The sequence below is a fragment of the Galeopterus variegatus genome, unplaced genomic scaffold (assembly GCF_000696425.1).
Source record: "Galeopterus variegatus unplaced genomic scaffold, G_variegatus-3.0.2 Scaffold3137, whole genome shotgun sequence".
NCBI classification, from domain to species: domain Eukaryota; kingdom Metazoa; phylum Chordata; class Mammalia; order Dermoptera; family Cynocephalidae; genus Galeopterus; species Galeopterus variegatus.
The window spans coordinates 1-21,683 of NW_007729248.1; the positions used below are offsets into that span (position 1 = coordinate 1).

General features: G+C 35.4%; 1 long non-coding RNA gene across 2 annotated transcripts; it reads right to left on the bottom strand.

The window, feature by feature from the left end:
• Nucleotides 1-426: 426 nt before the first annotated feature.
• Nucleotides 427-21,183, bottom strand: LOC103599876. 2 transcript variants are annotated; one of them, XR_551336.1, is made up of 6 exons: nucleotides 20,409-21,183; nucleotides 18,641-18,705; nucleotides 18,306-18,403; nucleotides 17,194-17,376; nucleotides 957-1,004; nucleotides 427-587 (listed from the first exon to the last, which is right to left on the bottom strand). It is a non-coding gene; the product is annotated as an uncharacterized LOC103599876 (long non-coding RNA). The 2 variants fall into 2 exon arrangements; XR_551337.1 differs by lacking the exon at nucleotides 957-1,004.
• Between the last annotated feature and the right edge of the window lie 500 nt (nucleotides 21,184-21,683).

Below are 21,683 nucleotides of genomic sequence, written 5' to 3' on the forward strand. Positions count from 1 at the left end.
AGCACCCCATGCAATTCCATATTCCTGACCAAACTCTTCTGAGTGGTACTTTGCTGACAGGGGTGCAGATCAGCTGTCCTTGCTATGCCCTGGTGTTCTCCTGGTGGGCCTGTCTCCTCACCACTGGAGCTGCAAACACTTCCCATGGGACTGGCCGTACACTGGTCCCTTGCGATGACTCACTGTCCTCAGAGTGGCTCCTTTTCTTCAGTTGTTCTGGCTCCTCACTTCTATGTGAGTCTATGGGAATCCTATTAGTGGTCTTCCTGGCCTGTGGGCCACCAAGGCCCTCTTCTCTCCTGCTGCCTCCAAGCAACTTCATCCAAAGGGCACAGTTGCAGCTTTTTCCTGCTCCTGCTCTGAGGGCTCAGCAGCTCCAGCCTGGATATGGCCAGGGCTCAATACAGTCCAAGCAGTTTATTTTTTCTCTCATCATGGCTTCTCCTGCCTTCATGCACTCCGTAGGTCTCTCCTCCTCTTCCCCTGAGTTCTAGCTGCCCCAGCTCGGCTGTCATTGCAATTGGTTGATATGTGGGAGAGAGTGACACTGGGGATCTTCTATTCTGCCATCTTGACCAGAAGTCTCCCTACATATTAAATGCAAAAAATAGAAAGCACTGATACATTCTAGCATACATGCTAGCAAATCATAAAAATGAATTGCAATATTAGATTAAAATTTTAAAAAGTTGATATTTCAGCTTTTGATCCCACAAAGGGTAGAAAAATAGAAATTGTGGATGTTGATGAAGTAGTAAATGATGCATTTTGTTTGAATACATGGAAAGGTCAATTTTTTCTTTACTAAACTTGAAAATAAACAAGGACATATTAATACATTTCAAATAATTTAGTAATTCTTTCTAAAATCATGACAATAACATACCAATAATACACAGTTGGTTAAGAGCATAAAACCAGAATGCCAGGGTTTAAACCTTGGCTCTACCACTTACTGTGTGCATGTAGACAATGTAATGAATTTCTCTGAGCCTCAACCTCACCTGCAAGAAGGGAACAATGATAATAATAGTATATATTTCATGGGGCTGTTACAAGGATTAAAGAGTAAATATAGGGAAGAATTTAGGACATTTCATGTGCTCAAAAAATGTAAACTACTTTTTTGATTTTTTATTGTACATATTTGTGGGGTACAATGTGTTGTTTCTAAGTAAACAAGAAATCCATTGCATATGTGACTTAATCACATTGATTCTGTGCCCCAAATCAAAAGTGTTGAGATGCCACAGTATTTCCATACAACAGCCATTTGGAAGTCAATTTTTTTTTTTTTTTTATAATCATCAAACATTTACTGCATATCGGCCACATTCAGGGAGTCTCTTGGGCACCAGGCAAATTATCCAAAGAACTGTAGAACTGAAAGGAACACAGAACATGTTGGACAACTTTCTCCTTTTGTAGGTGAAGATAATGATACCCATAAAATGACTCAAGAGCAGAGAGAAAGCAAGGTCACTGGCTCTGGCCAGGCAGAGAATTTAGATTTCTGTTCTCCACATCCCTCTGCTTAGTGTTTACAAGGTCCCTGTCTTCAAGTCACGGCCAAGTTACTAGAAAACTTGCTTCTTTGTAGAACAGCTAATGGATTTGATTCTAAAGGTATTGTTATGGCCTTTTATAAAGTTGCATTGAGACCTGCAGAAGGTACTGTCTACAATTCTACTAGAGATACAGCACTATTAATAGACAAAAAAAAAAAAAAAATATATTGATATCCATAGCCCTATCTAAAGTTTGAGATGGAATCATTATGTTTCCTGATTAAAGAAATTGCTTTCCTTTGGTCAATCTGCCCCAGCTATTATCTGAGAACATCTTATCAAAAAGTGGTGGGTGACATGTTCTAACAAGAAAAGATGAATTTGTGAGTTATTAGAAAATGTTGGTTGAACCTCTATTTACAGTAGAAAAAAAACGCAATAAGATATTCTTGAATTCTGGCATATTTCTTGGAGAGCTGGCAGTTTTATTCTTTTAATCAATCAGAATATTTGTATGATCTATCTTAATTTTACTTTATATTCACTTACAATTAGAGAACAATCTTTCCTTAAAAATAAAGAAGAGAGCTAAACATCTAACTAATGAATATTATCTGTATGGATGTCAAACCCAGAATTCTGTGGGAAATGTCACTTGTTTCTCACTTGCTATTTTAAGTTGAAATTTCTGATTAATTACCTTAATCTCCAATTCTCTCTGTTTATATAAATTCAATCACAGAAAGGCCAGGAATTAACAAGCATTTCAAATGGAGGGAATTTCCGTACATCCTTGATTCCAATTTGACAAAAAAATTTTTTTTTGCTATTTCTTAATACCCATTTGTATCATTCTAATTATTAAAAATAACATGCACACTGAAATAAAAATCTGGCACAATATGAATGTCCAAATAATATAGACACAACTTTCCTGTTACTCTCCTCTTTCTTTGCCATACTAGAATGATGTTAGACCATCCCCTTCCCTCATGGAACTTGTTGAAGATTAAACTGTCTGGTTCAAGTAAAGGTAGACAATATCTTTGGTGGTAATAATTCAGATCCTTGTTTTAATGGTCATCAATGTCAAATGTGAAAAAATAGAGTGAGAGTAGAGTTTAAGAGAAGACGTGGAGTGGAGATTCCTGTGAATGTGAAATATGAGAGGTCGTGGGGATCCAGAACGGTGAGGAAACTTGTCCAGGATCCCTGGAAAAATTCCTGAGAGGAAGACCAGGAGATCTAAGAGAGGAATAGGTCTGTGGTCAGTCCTAAGAAGGTTGGACCAAAGGCACAAGTCAGCCAGTTTGAGCTGATTCCTGGGTAGACCACTGTTCTGTGACCTAAGAATGATGCAGAAGCAGCAATAAGCTGATGGACCTGAAGGATCCGTTCTCAATGGTAATCAGTACTGATAGATGATTAATAACTTGAAATTCTTCTCCTACCTGCAAACCACGGCACAACCCTCATGAGGCTTGGGAAGAAGCAGCTTTGTTTCACCATTCACTTGGTGGTCAAGCTGTGCTGCACATGGTTATAGCCGAGGTTAAAAGACAGAGAAGTGCCACCCAGAGAAAAGAACAGTGCATGATCCGAAGTCTCTGAGAACAGACAATGAGGCTCGAGGGTAACGGCGTTTACTAACAACGAAAGGAAAGAGTGCACTAGATCGAGCCAGTTGCAATGCATCTGCCCCAACTGCTATAAGCTACCTACTCTGCAGCCCTTGCCGGCAGTGTGGCCACATGAGCTGGACTTCAGCTGCAGTGGAAGGACCTCGACCTCTCTCCTGTGGGGTCTAAAATACAGAAAGCTGGGGGTGTGTCTGAGGATCAGTGAGGCATGCACTTAAGCAGTATAAAGAAGCATACATTGAATCAGAAACAGGGAAAGATACTTGTTCACAAGGCCATAAGCCCGTTACAGCCTATGTGGGTCCCCTTATCGCTTGGTAAGAATGTGTTACAGGCCCAAAGCCCATCCATCCGTACGTGGCCCAGTAGGAGTGGAAAGACTGCACACAGGAGACTGATTCTCCCCACAAGTTTCAAAAAGCATAGCTGTGTCATGATCAAATTAACTGTTTTTTAAAATAAATAAATGTACCATCTCCTGCTGAAATTAAAACCTTCTAAACACACATTCAGAGATGGTTGACACCAATGACAAAATGGTTTCTCCCCCCACCACCCTTAATTTCTGGCATTGGCTCTCACTCCCTTTTCCCTGCAACCACTGTTTCCCCAATTGAAATTTAAAAGCCACTCTGTTCTCCTAAGCATCATCAACCTTCTACGCAACCTCTGCTCAATGAGCAAAACTGACCTCTGTTTAAATGCAATAACCATTACCTCCATTTTACTTCTTTCACAGACTTTTGATTTCCTCACTACTTCTCACTACTTCGACTTCTCCTTGTTTCTCTACTACATTCTCACCACTTCTCCTTGGACGTCTTGAAATCTGCTAATTTGTTATCAGTGACTATTATGACTATTTCTTTTTCTTATTCTTCCTTCTTTATTCTATTTCTTCTAAACTGCTGACTTTCCAAACGTGTGCATCCACACACACACTCAGAGCTTTGTTCCTACACACACACACACGCACGCACACACACAGCCACATTGTGCATGTTGACTTAGTGATTTACGAGGACTGTTTTTATGAAGAAAAAAAGTCAATACAAATTACAAATAACAATAGTGTCTCTAAACACATTATAAATTCATAATCTCACACAGTTATATGGCCTGTCTACACTGATTGCTCAATTGACTGAATTCAGAAAATAAATGGTTAAAATGCTGGTAGTTTAAAAAGTTTTTTGCTACTTTATTGCAAGTTATAATGATTATTTAGAGAGACTCCCTATGCTGGTGGCAATTACTGGTTATCAATAATTAATCCCCTTTGGGCTATAAGGGATTAACCACTTCTTACATTCCTCCTAATCATTTATCTTGAACTCTTTTGTTCTATACTTCCTTCGGAGGAAAAAAAAAAAAGCCCTCTTTCTATCAGAGAGCAATATTAATCATACAAAAATAGAAAATCTTCTCATTAAAGCCTTGTAGCTCATTAGGGAAGTTTAAGTTATTCTAACACTTCCCTGATATTGTTGTAGCCATGTAGCAAAGAATGCTTACTTTCCTGCCAGTTGTCTTATATGAGCTGACCTAAAGACCAAAGTACATTCTATGATAAGAAGAAGATAGAGCTGTAGCTGTTTTTATTAAAGCAACTAATTAAAAATTTCTCTGCCAAAACACTATTCTTCCCTTAATGTTATTACATTAACACATTTATAAGCATGTTTTTACTACTCTTGTGGGACTGGACATATATAGCTAGTGTAGAACAAAGTGTCTGTTCTTGACAGTGCTATGAAGAGGAAAAGAACAGCACTATATACTAACTAGAAAAAGCAATGGGCCCTACTACTGCTCAGACAAATTAAATCTATATGGCTGTTTTACATCCTTCAGATTAAAATTTGCATGGGAATGTATATAGTCACAATCTTCACTAAGATTGAGTGTGAAAAACAAAAGAAAAGGCCTAAATTCCGAGAGTTGCCAAACTATTGTGGTTTTCTTAGCATACTCCAAATATCAGACACTTTATAAAATGTTCTCTACAATTTATATGCATTGTTGTCTCATAAAGTACAGAAGTTCTGGTATCATAATACATAAACTACCTTATCAAGACCTTAAACTTTTCAATTACTACCTATAGACAGGATCCTATTTTAACGAACATATAACCAATGTGATTTGTGATGTCAGGCCAAATCTCCTTCTGAAAACTTAAATTTTGACTTAAGCAATTGGTGGATAATGAACAAAGAAAAAAGGGAAATTTGAAGAGAAGATAAGGAGTTGAGTTCAGTTTTTGCCGTGTTGACCTGGAGGTGCCTGTGGGATTTTTAGTAATTGAATGTTCACATCCGAAATTTAAAAATAAGTTGGGCTAAAGATAAAGATTTGGATTCATTAACATATGATGGGAACTGAAACCAAGGAAGTAGGAAGATAATTCAGACAGGCTATTCAGATTTGCAATATGGAATAACATGAGAAAGAAACTAGGAAAAAAAAAACAAACCCTGAAGACCTAAAGAAAAAAACCCTCATTACTTAATGCGTAGTCAGAGAAAGATAAGAATTCCCATTCAAATGATGACTTAAAGCTTATTTCATATTAAAGTGCATCATAATATTGGATTTCAGTTTGAGTTTGTTTTCTCAGTCCTTTCTTGTGAATTACACACACACACACATATACACAAAAATGCAGATTTTATAACTGTTGTTATGGTATAGTAATATTATAATAGCAACAAATGTGTATAAAGTATTTATCATGTGCCAGGCTCTGTGCTAAGTGTTTTATATACATTAAACCATTTAATCTTCATAAAAGCCTTAGTTACTTTTCACCATGTAATAAGGTACCACAAAAATTGATGTCTTAAAACAACTTCCATTTATCATATTTCGTGATTAATGAAAATTGGATCAAGAAATTAGGTAGGATTAGCATGGATAATACTAGCTGAAATCACTAGGTGTTATTCAACTGGTGGATGGGCTGTTCTGTAGGGTTTCAGGAGGCTCAACACATGTCACATGCCTGGCTGGGATGACTGAAAAGCTGAGCTCAGCTGGCACTGTTAACCAGTGCACCTAACACAGTGTCTCCAGCATGGCACTCTTGGAGTAATCATACTTCTTGTATGGTAGCTAAAAGCTCCTACTGAGAGATTTTCCAAGAGCAAGCATTCAAACATGGATAAGCAAAAGCTGCCATTTCAGATAATCTAGCCTCAGAAGTCCCAGAATCTCACTTCCATCACAGTTTATTGGTTAAGAGTGTTACAAAGTCGAGCCCAGATTCAAAGGGATGAAAATCAGACTCTAACTCTCAAAGAAAGAGATAGCACAGTATTTATAACGATACTTAATCTACCACAGAGCCCTATAGGGTAAATATGATTATAGTCCCTTTTCATACATGAGAAAACCGAGTCCTCTGTGGTTAGAAGATGGCATTCCTAAATCCAGGGCCTTAGCTCTTAACTGCTGTTTTAGAAAAGCTTGATTTTGCACATTTGAGGAACTGTGTCAGTTGTCAATTTGTAGATCTAACATAATTAGCAAAACTGTAAAATTTTTGGTAATTTAAAAGATATAAAGTAAAATTTTAAAATATTGTGTACAGAGCACCCATAGATTTAGCAGAAGATATAAGACTTATCAACAACACATAGCTCTCAAGAAATTTATACTTAATGGAAGGAAGGAGGAGCAAAACCTTAGTACAAAATCCTTAAAACATAATGTGAAGCAAATGCCATAAAATAGCTATATTGGTTCAGAGGTGGAAAATACTCTGATTTGCATTGATTTTCTATATGGAATGTGCTGTCTGCCATGACTATCACAATCCACCACACAACTACACAAATACCTTTCAAGGCTCAACCTCAAATGTCACTTACTCCTGAATTCAGGCATTCTGGAATCTCCAAACTGTGTGCAAGCTCTCTACCCTTTGAACCCCTATTGTACACTGGTTTATACTCATCTCAGGGTACTCACCTTACTCCAACTTACATTATATGTGTGTGCATTTGTCTAATCTCCTCTCTTCTGTTAACCAGCCCATTTGTCTTACTCACTTTTGGCTCTTCTTTAGCACATAGCATAGAAAAAAATCAAAAATCGCTTATGAATTAATATGACATATGAACCTATTAAAGAATTATTGGACATCCATTCAATATTTATTGATTGTCTACTATATGTCCAGCACTAGGAACAGAAAGATTAATAAAACATGACCAAATACAGAGTTGACAACATAGTTATCTATTACATCTAAATCTAAGCCTTAGATTTCAAATATTCACTCCATTACAGTTATTGGTGACCATGATTATGTCTCAAATCCAATTTAAAGTGAAAGAGTTACTTAACAAAAATTTTTAAACTTCATTTTTCCACACTTCACAAAGATACAAATAATCTTATAACAAGCACAGCCTTTTTTTTTTTAATCCAATTAAGGGAAAAGCTTTTCCTGCATCATCTAGTAGTGTTATTTGCAATTTTTAAAAAGATAAAACTGGTGAATAAAAATTTAAGTAGCTCAGGGCAGAAAATATATGATAACATTTGACTGATAATAGCATTAGAATTTCAAACAGTAGATCAATACCCTGGTTAACAAAAAGCATGCTATTTAAATTCTATTTCACCTATTGTTTGAATTTATCACCAATACATTTTATCAGCAAAGCGTGTAAATTTTAAAAGTCTGTCTTCATTAAAAAGTTTTTGCACAGATTTATGAAAATTAAATTTGGCTATTTTCAATTCATGATGATTTTGTCAATGAGGAAGTAATTTGATTAAATCAGCACTAGTAATTTTCTAATTTAAAATAAAGACTAAAAATTCATGTTTTTTGCACATAATAATTTTTTTTTAGTAGGCATGATCAGCTCTATTTTCTTCTCTGTAAGTCAGGTAGAATCAAAGTGACCTGTCATGAAGAGAAAATCCACAAATCAAACTCATCTTTTAAACAAAAATCTTTTTCTGTCCATTTCCTTAATCATGAACCCTCTCACAGGTACTTCAAGAATCCTGCATGCTTCTATCAAAATAAGCCCTCAAGAAACTCAACATCAAATGCATCCCAAACAAAATATAAAATGATTATAAAATTTACAGAGTTAATTTTCCCAGAGATAGTTTTAGCAAGGTAAAGTCTTAAGCCTAAAGCAATGATTTCTTTTTTTTGTCCTTTTTGAGACCGGCCACACCGCGCTCAGCCAGTGAGCACTGTGAGCGCACCGGTCATTCCTATATAGGATCCCAACCCGTGGCGGGAGTGCTGCTGTGCTCCCAGCGCCGCACTCTCCCAAGTGCGCCACGGGCTTCCTATATAGGATCCGAACCCGTGGCGGGAGTGCTGCTGTGCTCCCAGCGCCGCACTCTCCCAAGTGCGCCACGGGCTCAGCCCTAAAGAAATGATTTCTAATTGTGAAATGTAGACATCAGCTAGTAAGTGAGCATTATAGGGGGCCATAAGAGATTCTTGGATCCACTGGAGTCTTGTTACATATAAAACTTCATGTTACATCAAAACATATGTTTGTCATAATAGAAAATTAGAGAATAGTCTCTATTCTACATGAAGGGACATCATTCTCTCTTCTTTTTAATCTCTAATATTAAGCCCCAATTGATGAATAATTCATTAACACCAAAGAAAGCCTTATGTTTTATTTACCTGGTGAACTTCCCCTTAGAAGTATCTTATACCAGATTATTTTATTTTTTAAATTTTTTCCCTTTTCTAAATTTTAATTTATCAATATACAATATCAATATCAATTTTTTCCCTTTTCTAAATTTTAATTTATCAATTTAACAATATACAATACAATATACAATTTTATTTTTTAAATTTTTTCCCTTTTCTAAATTTTAATTTATCAATATACAATTTATCAATATATCTTATACCAGATTATTTTATTTTTAAAATTTTTTCCCTTTTCTAAATTTTAATTTATCAATATACAGTGTAGTTGATTTTCATGTCCCTTTACCAATTCCTCTTTTCCCCCTCCCTCACCCCACTCTTCCCCCCATCAACATATCTGACCAGATTATTTTAAAAGAGGACACATTACAAAGTATCTATTAAGAGATTCTTTTTGAACCTGATCCAGAAAGAAAGGAGATTAAAATATGTTTTGATTTACTAAGAGCTTATTTTTTATTGTAGAGTAGAGGTAGAATCTGGCATTTTGGCCTCTAAATGAAAGAGACTAGAAACAGATTCACAAGTTATAGTTAAATCACTAGAGAGCTTTAATATTAGTCCTATCATTCTAAGGCCAAATAAGTTTTAAAAATAAAATAGTGGAGAGGATCTTATCCAATGAAAGACTATCATTTCCCACCATTATAGGCAGGTATAAAACACAGTCTGCAAAAATAAGGGTGACAATATTCCTCTAGTTTAAGGTTCCACACAGAAATCACACAAATCCTTACCCTTTTCAGGGGAGAAAAACTACATCATCAGGAAACTTCAACAGTATCAACAGAAATCTTAAAGACTTTACAGCAGAAATTGTTGTTTATCTACCAAAATGCAGTCTCCTTTTATTCCTGGACACAAGACTAAATAGTTTTCCAGCCTCCTTTTCATAATGGAACCATGTGACTATTTTCTCCATGGAATGTAATGTGATATGTGCCCCTCATGGACCTAAGTCTTAGGACCATGAGTATACTTCTATCACGTTGTCTTTCCCCTTATCATCAACTGGGATTCAGAGACCCTGCCTCCACCATGCAGAGAGTATGACTGCCCTAGAGGATGACAGGGCAACCAACGAAAAGAACCTGGATTCCTGAATAACTGTATGGAGCAGAGTCAAACCACCATTTAGATGGGTAAGTAAAGGAAAAATCAAGTTCTGTCTTCTTTAATTTACTGAATTATTGTTCTCTTTGTTATACCATAAGTAATACAGACCAATATTTCTTGTTCAATGAAACTGGTCACTGAAACTGAAGAAATACTATCATCAGTACGTCTTTTCATTATCCTTGATTAATATAGGCCTAGCTGTAACTGGGAGTGGCATAACATTCACATATCCAAGTATAAGCAATCTTTGAAAACATGTACCTAAGAGATAACCCTACCAATATAATCCAAACATGGTAATGATAAGTAAATTCAACAACTGTATATAATCAAGTTTCATAATTCAACTTCATATAAGTACTTGCAATTCCCAAACTACTTAGGGGGCAGACTGGTGACCAATTTAAAAATACCTCTTATAAGTGACATTTGACATCTTTAAAGATCACTTAAATCTTTTTTAGCAAGCAGATATTCTTCACCCGTTTAGTTTTTTTTTTAAGGGTTTACATGACATACAGGTGAATTACTCCTAAGCCAATTAACAATATTTCAAAAATTCTGGAAAACATCATTTCTCAACTTCCTAATGTCTCCTTTATTTACTCAAAAATGCCTACCTTTCTGTTGATAGTGTAAAATGTCTTGTATTACCCAATTCAAGTTAAGGTTAGACATAACATTCTAAGGAGAAAGAAAAACAATTTGAATTTACGTTCAGTTATAAATGATTGATTTCTGTTGTTTTCTCAAAAATAATTTTTATTGGAGTATAGAGTGATTGAAAAAGTAAAAAGGAGTGAGGTATTTCTTCAGATAAAATGATATAATTCATCTGCTTTTCAATTTTGCCTAGAATTGGTTGACTCTACTGCAAACGAAATGGTAGTAAAAAGTCTCATAGGCGAAATAGCCAAAGAAGGTAAGGACACAGCTTTGCTAACAGGAGATGTATGATTAAATCTACAGAATAAAATCATCTTTATATGAAAGCAGTTATCCACCTACCATAGTTTTATAGTATTTATATATGGACACAGCCCTTTCCACTGAAATTTATCCCACTTGCTTATTAATAGGTGAATTTAAATCGAATAATCCAGGATGTTTAACATCTCTAAGTAAATATTCCCATCTGTAAAATAACAAAAATAATACTTACATTATAAACTCATTTTAGGGTTAAAGAAAATGATACATGTGGAATTCCCACACAACTCCCAGCACATATCAGAAACTCAATATTTTTTTCTCTTCTTTGCATCCTCTTGTTATTACACAAAATGCAAAGTTTGTCAGGTACTTCCTTTGCCTAAACCAAATAACAGAATCTAGCAAAAGATACTTTACAATTACCATAAATGTACTAGCCTTACTTTGCCAACTTCTCATTATATTAATAATAGCTAACATTTGAAACATGCTTACAAATTTATGCCACAATCTTTAAAAGGTTATGCAGATGCAAAAACTAAAATTTAGGTAGATTAAGAAACTTTCCGATGTCACACAGCTAGTAAACTGAAGAACTAGAGTGTTCATCTAGGCAGCCTCCCCCAGAGCCTACATACAGTTCTCAATTTTATTGTCATAACGGTCTGCCTGGACATAAAACTGGACAGTCCTATTTTCATATTTGCTAGCTAACAGTTCTTAAAACATTCCACTCTGAACCTTTCTTTATAATCCCCATATTTTACACAGCTTCTATTCATAAAGATTTTTACTTCATTATATTATCAGCTTTATTATGTTTATCAAATATTACCACAGTTAATCTCAATCAACATTCTTATGATAAGTGTAATGAGAAAGAGATTTTAGAAACTATTAAATAAATTCAATCTTTTGCTTCTAAATTGGATATGGCCCTAAACCATTTAGAACTTATTAAATAATGAGCATTTAAATCTCTTAGTTACTCTGCCTAGCCCATTATTTTACAAAATTAACTATTTATGTTATACTTTTTCATAAAAATCTCCAAATCTCCTGAACTCAGTTCAACATTTTTTTTTCATTATGAAGTCCTTCTTCTCTTATAACTTTGTAGAGCTGGACATCATTCCAGGGAAACACTGTCTTAATGAACAGTGACATTCCTTATTGCATAGAACATTAGACAAAAGAAGCTGGCAGGTCTGAGTGTAGTGGTTTTTACAACTAATTGATCATAACCAGTTACAGATTTCTTTGTTCCTTCTCCACTCCCACTGCTTCACTTGGCTTGCCTAAAGAAAAAAAATAAAAAATAAATAAATAAAAGAAAGAAAGAAGACTAGGCTTTAATTATGAGCTGTGACATATTTTATTTTTGCATTTTTAATAATCAGTCTGGATTCCACTGTTTATTTTGATAAGATAACTAACACTCATATTTTGCCTTTATTTACTCCTTTGAGCGTAGTATATCTTTTTTTCTTTTAATTTTTTTTTTCTGGCTGCTCCTAAGGTTTCCGTTTTGTCTTTGGTTTTCAGAAGTTCGACCATGATGTGACTAAATGTAGTTTTCTTTGCATTTATCCTATTTGAGTTTCTTAGCACTTCTTTCCTTGATACTTTTAAACAATGTTGAAAATTTATTTTGTACTATGTCTTGATTATTTCTGCCTCATCTTATCTCTGATCTTTCTCCTTTAGATCAGATCTTCATCACCAATATGAGCCCTTTCAACAGACTTCACTGCATCTAGTCTTTAAATATATCTTCCTTACATGATCATACTACTTTCATGACTAAAACAAGATAAAGTCCAAAATACTTAGTAGAGTTTTACGCAAGGTCCTCCATGACATGATGCACAGCTATTATTTCATCAATGTGTTTTACTATTCCTAGTCTAATACTTCAACATAGAAGAACCTGCTGCTGCTTGTAGTTACCCTACAAAAACATACCAAATCTCAGTGACACATCTATCTTTATTTTTCTCTTCTGTCCTGAGACACCACTAAAATGAAAACATAAATGCACAAAAACAGAATTAATACATAACTGAGAAGAATATAGGAAAGAAATTATCTGCAAATGAGGGATATCGACATGTCACTAGAAGCTGGAAAATGCAGAACAGAACATTAACTAAGTGGAATTAAAAGCTAAGGTCTAGAAAATAAAGTTGAAGAACTCTTCTAAAGCATAAAGCAGAAATGCAGAGTTAGAAACCATGAGAGAAAAATAAGAGTCAGAGGGGAATAGTATGGAGGTCCAACATCTGAATAGTAAAAATTCAAAAAAGACTGAGTGTGGAAAATGGAAAAGAGGAAATTAAAAGAGAACTAATAAAACCAAATTCCCTAGAGTTTAAAGATATGAATGTTCAAAGTGAAAAATGCCAAATGGAATGATTGTAATAAAGGCCCACACCTAGAGATTATCATAAAAGCTTCCAAAATTAAAACCAGGTTATCTTAAAAAGAATGAGACTGGATTGATATAAACTTATCACCAATATTGAACACTAAGAAAATAGATCAATGCCTGCCAGTTTACTAGGATTTTTTTTTTGACTCTAGAATGATATACTCAGTCCAATCACTCACACACATGCACACGCACAGAGACAGCAGAATAAGAGCATTTACTAACATGATATGTATTTGTCACATATCCTTTCTTAAAAACATATCATGTTCATAGAAAAATAAGGGAGAAGAAAATAAGCAAAGAAGAAAAAAATAAGCAAGAAGAAAAAGGAGGAAGAACATGAGGAGGAGGAGGAGAAACGGGATTCAGAAAGGGTGGATCCCACTCAGGAAAGCAGTGCAGGAAATTCCTGGACAGAGGCTGTACAGCAATCCTAGAGGGTAATTGATTTGGATTAGAGTAGGAGGATGGATAGTGTCAGGAGGAAGGCATTTAAGAAAAGACCTCAGTTTGAGAATACAGGGGAGAAAATGTACTAAAGATACCTCTTTAAGGTAATATAACCTCTTTGAAAGAGAAAAGTCAATTGCTAGCCTAAATAAAACAGAAGAAAGTGATGTAAAAAGCCATGAATCATATGTAGAGAAAATAAAACTTTGGCATGACTTTAAGCAATTTATAGTAAGAAAAGAGATCCATTCCATCACAGCACAGTACAGGACCCAACATAGTCCCCAAAAATGTAAATTTTCAGTCAATTTATGGAGAAAGAGTAAAAGATTTGGTTGCTGTTTTATATCAAGTTTTTTATTATTTTTACAAATAATAAAATCTTAAAATAAAAATAATAGCTTAGCTGATAAATGGTTGAAAGTCATACAGGTAAAAAGGCAGAGGAAAGAATAGGGAGGATGATATATCATCTCACAGTAATGTACTCATATTAGGATATTACTATTATCACAAAAATCACCTGAAGAAGTAATAAAATGACAACTCTAAAACATCCAAAGGAAGTATAAGCATATAATTTAGTATTATGAAGGAACCACCAAAAGAAATGCAAGCAAAAATAATTAAAAGAGCTTTCCTCTAGGAATTCAAGTAGCTTTTGAAGAGAAAATGGATCTGTTACTTTTATTACAAGCTCTTCTAAATTGATTATTTTTACATTTTCCTGTATTACATTGATTTTTTTAAATAATTCTTGAAGACTTAGCTTAAGAGACTTCTCTTCCAGGAAGGCTTTTCTAAACCTGAAGATCCACATGCTTTCTTCTCTATTTCCAGGGTCCTAGTGCATACCTCCAGTGTGGCACTGATTTCTTGGCACCATATGACTATGTGTTCATGTCCTCTACCAGATTCTGAGTTTCTTGGGAGAAGGAACTAAATTTTACTCATCACTCTCTACCCTCATCACCTGATATAGTACTTTGTGTGAAATATGTAGATTATGTGTTCACCTACTAAGTAAATAATCACCAATACTGGCCAATCTATATTAAAGTTAATATTTCAATTCATTTACAGAAATTAATACAAACATTTATGAGATACTTAATTCCTTACCTCATTGCATATTTTAACTTCCTAAGAACAGTAGAATGGGATAGAGATAATGTAAGGCTACATGTTTCCAAACCACCAGCATTTTATCAGACACTGCAAGGAAATTTGAACCATAATATGATATTCAAAATTCTTCACAACTAGAGTTTAGACATAAATCAAAAGTTGGTTCCAAGTCTATCTGGTTTTAAATTAACTTACCATGTTCAAAAATGTTAATAGCCCTCAATAACTCACAGCATGCCACTATCAGCCTTAATTTGGTATTATTTCACAGAAATTTTGCAATTACAATTTAGTCCACACTGATCAGTAAAAGTTAAAGGGCAAAATTAATTAACAGAAATAGTACAGGGCAAAAAATTAATACAATGACACATTCAAAATATGTATTACAATGTGGAGAGGTACTGTTATTTTGAGATTATACATGTTGATTTGCAAAAGAACAGGAGAAATCTGTGAATAAAGCTGAATTTCAACACACTAAATTGTATGTCAACATTTTGTTCTAAATGATTACTAAAAATGACAGCCACAAGTGGGTCTCATTATAGACTTGAAACTTCTGACTAATAGACCTAACAGTGACTAACGACATTACAAATAATCTGTGAAGAAAATGTACAGCAGCTGCATTACTATGCCGTCCAAATTGATGGGTGGATTTATACCCAAAAAAACCATATGACTCATTTTTATTAAAATTCATGAAAAGTTTTAGGTACTATATCAAGTAGATAATATTTGTTAAGTTTAGAAGATTTTCTGGTAAGTTTCATTTTGAATACTTAACAAATAGTATAATATTCTAACAATTCAGTATACTTGAAGATATAGGGACTTAAAAATCAAAGAAGACAGTGACAGCAAATATTCTCATCTTCTGCAGGGTTTGTTCCAGAATCCCAACACAAACTAAATTCAGAAATAAAATTACAGAATCTTTCATTTGCTATGTATAAACCTCCTTCACTTACATTTTACTTGCTCTTGAGAATAAATCCTAGAGTTAGATCTGGCAGGTATTCTGAACTCCATTTTAGAGAGAAGGAACATGAGAGAGATTAAAATGAGAAGCCCATGTGAAACAGGCATTATTAATAGAATGGAGTTTAGGATTTGGGTCCTCTGATGTTCAGTGGTCTTTCCACTAAGCTGGACCCCATTCCTTTTCAGCTACTGAGATTCACATATCCTATCAGGTCTCAATTAGGAGTCATTTTGTAAAATACTTAAATCTATGATGAGCCATATGCAAACCCAGTAATTTTTAAAGTCGCTTCCACTCCCTCATCCCAATAAATGGCTCACCACAAATACAGTAAATAGGAGAAATGATAGAAGCCTCATAAGAAACCTGTAGCAACAACACTGTACAATTGCCCAATAAAGCAGTTCAGAGTGATAGAGAGTTCTAATATGTCACAAAGTTTAAGAAACACATATTTTTATAAGCTTCATTTGGGAGGCTGCCTACAATGTCCTTGGGTTTGAAATAATCATTTTGAACAATTTGAGGAAACACAGATATAACTCTATGAGTTACTTTAAAACCTAGCATGCCCCTATATATCTTTGATTGTATTTATCTTACATAGTTATAGTTTATCTCTCTTCAACAGTGTATATTTTGTATTTACCCTAGAACACTTTTTCTCTAAACTGAATTCTAGAATTCTTAGGAGAAGACAAAACAAAACAAAGCAAAATCAGTATTTCTGACTGAGTTGTAAGCTATTTAGTATTTTGGTCCAAAAAGATTCATGTAACCCATAACACAGAGGCGCACATTTGAGCTGGGTTTTTTCATCACTGGGGGATTTAATATTAATACTTTAGACCTGCTGAGGTGCTCCAAAAATGTAAATGCATAATCCACACATAGTGAGCAATAAAAACAGGTGCTCTTCTGCATCTGAGGGATGATTTATAATAGAAAAATAGTAACCCTTAGAGGAAAAGTGTGTTCTTGTTTCCAAGGATAAAGGTCTTGCTGGTAGCACTTTGTTAGAAAACCAGGACTTCTGACCTAAACAATGAAGTTTCCTAGTGGAAATAAATAACCCCTTCTACCATAAAAGGAGACAGTTTCAAAGGAACAAGGCAGATAGTGATTGAAAGGCAAACAATGTGAGTGCTTCATTAAAGACACTGGCCACACAGAGGTATGAGTTCAGTGATAGAAGAGCAGCAGCAGTGGAAAGTCAGGATGGACTGGTTAAAAGTTTAGAACGGAAAGCAGAGTGGGAGGCCAAGGTCAATAGAAAGGCAACCTACATTGTAAATATGGTGTTCTGGAGAGAAGGTGGAAATATGAAGTAAGATGTGGGAGCAGTGGAGTAATATCTTAGTCCTAGAGCAGAAAGCCTTGGGCTTTGACACCTATCTTCACCATCCACCAGCTGCAAGATCTCGCTCAGAATATCTGGTTATGTAGGCCTCAATTTTCTCACCTGTAGTCTAGGGTGAAAAATAATAAAAGAAATAACAAAAGCATTTACTTCATGGGTGTCCTAAGTGATTATTAATAAAAGTAATAAGGACAGTGAACTCAATACAAGGCAACTATTAATATAACAGAAAATTATTGACTCCCTTGCAGATTAAAAAGAAAGTTAGGACATAAAACACTAGGAAACCTATGAAAATGACAAAATCCTGACTTAGCCATCCCTAAGCAGTAGTAGTAGCTATCTGATAGTGGTTAAGAGCATGGACCAGGGAACAAAACTGCCTGACTTTCTTACTTACTAGGGAACCTAAGGCAAGTTACTTAATTTCTCTGTGCCTCAGTTCTCTCATCTGTAAAATGAAAACTATAAAACAACTCTAACCATATGAAGTTATTACTAGAAAAAGTGAATTGCTCTTAAAGCTCTTAGAATGATGACTGGCACTTATTGTTATATAGTTGTCTTTACGTTAGAAAATAAGGTAACAGTGCCCTAGAGATGAGAAACTGATGATCAAAATTAACAAATATGTTCTTAATTGTTATTCTCATTTAACATACTCCATAAGTGTATTTTTAAAGATTAGACACAGTGTGACTTATTTATTCTTTAGTATCTTACCATTTGTTTTGGATAGGATGATGGAGGTAAAACCACAATTTATTTCTCCTAAGTATACCAGGCTATTTCACTAGCATATTACCTAAGATAATTTATTTGCATTACCATAAATATGGTATAATTTAAAGAGAAAAAGTAGACCTTTTTCTTCAAAAATATACCTTTATGGAGCCTCTTTTAAACCTCCTCCTTGATTATAACATACCTGGATTGTTAGAATCAAAATTTCCCCTTATTGTCAAACCATAGGCCTTTTTCTTCAAAAATATACCTTTATGGAGCCTCTTTTAAATCTCCTCCTTGATTATAACATACCTGGATTGTTAGAATCAAAATTTCCCCTTATTGTCAAACCACAGTCCATCAACCATTAGTAGTTGGTAAGTAACTTAGCAAGTCCATCCAGTAAGTTTCTAAATAGAATACAATAGAAAATATCAGAGTGCATCATGGGTAGTAAGGGTATAATTTCAGAAAATTTTGTTTCAGTTGCATATGGATGTGTATGTAGATACTGTATATGTATTTGTGACCTGGCTCATAACAAAAACTATGTTTTTTAGTATGGGTTGAGGAAAGAGCATTCTGAAAACCACCACTCTGAAACAGATAAAACATTAGGAACTTAACCCAAGTTGAAATTACTTTACCCAAGTGGCTACTGTGTTGCTTGGCAGGACTGAACAATTCACAGGCAGTCTTCAATGAAGGAAGCCTGAAAGAAAAGAAAATGAGGGTTGGATGGGTATTGCCTGCCAACTCAGGAGGGAGGCTGCAGTGGGAACATGGAGCAATCACAAAGCAGCACGAATTGCTGAGCACTTGAACTGAGGAAGCTAAAAGTGTCACACAGAGAAATAGTGATTGGTGTTAACAGTAAATTTCAACTATGTATATTTTAAAACCTTGTCCAGAGATCCCCTCTCTATGCCAACTTCTGTATATCCTGTATATCTAGATATAAAACAGAAATATTAGTTCCTGCCCTTTCCTCCTTCATTGGTGTACCAGAGAATAGGAACTATGAAAGTGCTTTGAGTTTGTCAAAACAAGTCATCATGATGGGAGTAACTCACAGCCTATGAGGAGCTAGAGATTAGGATCGTTCAACCCCCACTCCATACAGTATGGCTTAGGGTCATCACAATGCCAGTTTTTTGGAAGAAAGGCTTGGATTAATTTATGCTAAGAATTTACCACAGGGTCCAGTAGGTCCTCCACATATGCTCTTCACTTCTCTCTATTCCCTGATATACTCCTTTCCCTTCTTACCAGCTTTAATTCCATGACCAGTCATTGCAGTAACTCTTTATTACATCCCCAATCCCCTTATCTCTCTCATTCACATTCATTTGGATGAACTGCAACCTTGGTTATACATAATTTTCTGCCTTGCTAGTTCTGGAGGCCCTGCAACTAACATGGCTGGAGAAAACATACAGCATGTCAACTGGTCTCAATTAAATTAATGAATATGAATCTCAGGTAGTTCCATTACACTGCTTGGCAATCACACTCCATTTGCATCGTCTGCTTACTCTCTCGCTCTCCTAGATCACTATTTCATAACTAATCCTTCCTCCTCACATTTTAAGCACATGCATCATTATGCTCAGTCATAGCTGACCTTGCTTCCTAGTACATTGAGAGAACTGAAGCAATCAGAAGAGAATACCACAACCTTCTGTACCTATGTACTTTTCTGTCTCCCCTTAATGAAAGGTGACTATTAATACTCCTATCTAAATCCAACCCCTCTCACCTCGTGCACCTGATCCCAAGTTACTTCCTCCATGCATTGACATGCCTCCAACAATTCTCCCCTTTCTTTCCTATATCATCAGATATTCCCTCTCTACTGGATCATTTCCATCAGCAATTAAACATACTTTTTCTCCCATTAAAAATAAAAATCTCTTATGGCTCCACCTTTCCTCTAGCTAATGCTTCTACTCTCGCTTCCTGTTTAGCACAACTGCTCGATTAACTGTCTATACACTTTATCTCAAATTCTTCTTTTCCCATTTATTTTTAACAACCCAGGAGTTTTTCATCTCCACCATTCTAATGAATCTATCCTCCTCATGGTTAACAGTGACCTCCATATGGCTAAATTCAATCAAAATTCTCTCTTCNGACAGTTAGACACCTTAAACTTAATATAACCAAAACCAATATTCTGATATCATGTCTACCTTGTCCACCCAGAGTCTACTCCTCCTCAGTAAATCGAAACTTTATTTTTCCTGTTGTTCAGGCCGAAAGTTTTCTAGTTAATGTTGATTCTTCTCTTTCTTTCATACCTCTTGTTTATCCCATCAGACAAACCAATAGACTCTACCTTCAAAACACATACAAAATACAACTTTTAATCATCCACTGCTAATAACCTAGATCAAGATCCCCATAATCTCTTACCTAAATTGTTGCAATAGCCTTTTAACTTGATGAGCTTCCCATCCTGTGTCTCAACAGCTTATTCTCAGCAAGACTGTAGAAGGAATTATTTAAAGTGTTAGATTTTATTACTCAATTGCTAAAAATTCTCCACAAATGCCCCATCCACCTACCAATTTTACTCACAGTAAAAGTAGAAGTCCTTATAATGACCTACAAGAGCCTATATAATCACCTATCTTCCATTATGTCTCTGATTTCAATTTTCTAATCCCCTTAGTGTTCTATTCAGTTATGCAACCCCACACCAAAACTGCTATTGTTTAAACATTCCAAAATACTTCAATTTCATAGCCTTTGTTAGGGCTGTTCCTCTGCCTGACGTGCTTTTTCCTCAGTAACCCTGTGGCTCACTCTCTCAATTTCTTGATGCATGCTCAAACACCAATTTCTCTGTGATAGGTAGATTCTAAAAGGGCCTCCAGGATGTCTTTCTCTGCCTGCCTCCCCCCATCCCCATATGCACACAATATATGATTCTCTCCCCTTGAGTATGAATTGACTTGTGATGTAGTAGAATATTACTCTCATGATTAGGTTACTAATCTGTTGTCTTTCAGCTAATCAAAAGGGCAATTATTCAGATTATACTGGGTGGGACTGCCCTAATCAGAGTAGCCTTTAAAAGAAGGTGAAACATCAGAGACAGACAACCTGGCTGGCCTCAAAGAAAACACAGACACCAGGTTGTGAATTGCCTATGGAAGTCACATGTCAAGGAAATGCAGGTTACTTCTAGGAGCTGAGAGTGACTTCAGCAAAGAGCTAGCAAGAAAACAAGGACCTCAGNTATCCTCCTCATGGTTAACAGTGACCTCCATATGGCTAAATTCAATCAAAATTCTCTCTTCACCTCACTTGATCTTTCAGCAACATTTGACAAAATTGATCACCAACACGCCTTTCCTTGGCTTCCAGGTCACAATACACTTTTGGTTTTCCTCTAATCCCAGCTGCTGCTCCTCCTCTTTTCCCCTGCCTCTTAACTTTGGAGTCCTCTAGGAGTCAGTCCTTGGTCCTCTTCTCTACATACTAGTCCTTTGGTGATCTCATTCAGCCTTCCTGACTTTTCTTCTACTTATGCTGATAACAGTCAAATTTTTATCTCCAATCCAGACTATCTTCTGAACTCCAGACTCACATATCCAACTGTCCACTTGACATTTCCACTGGATGACAGTTAGACACCTTAAACTTAATATAACCAAAACCAATATTCTGATATCATGTCTACCT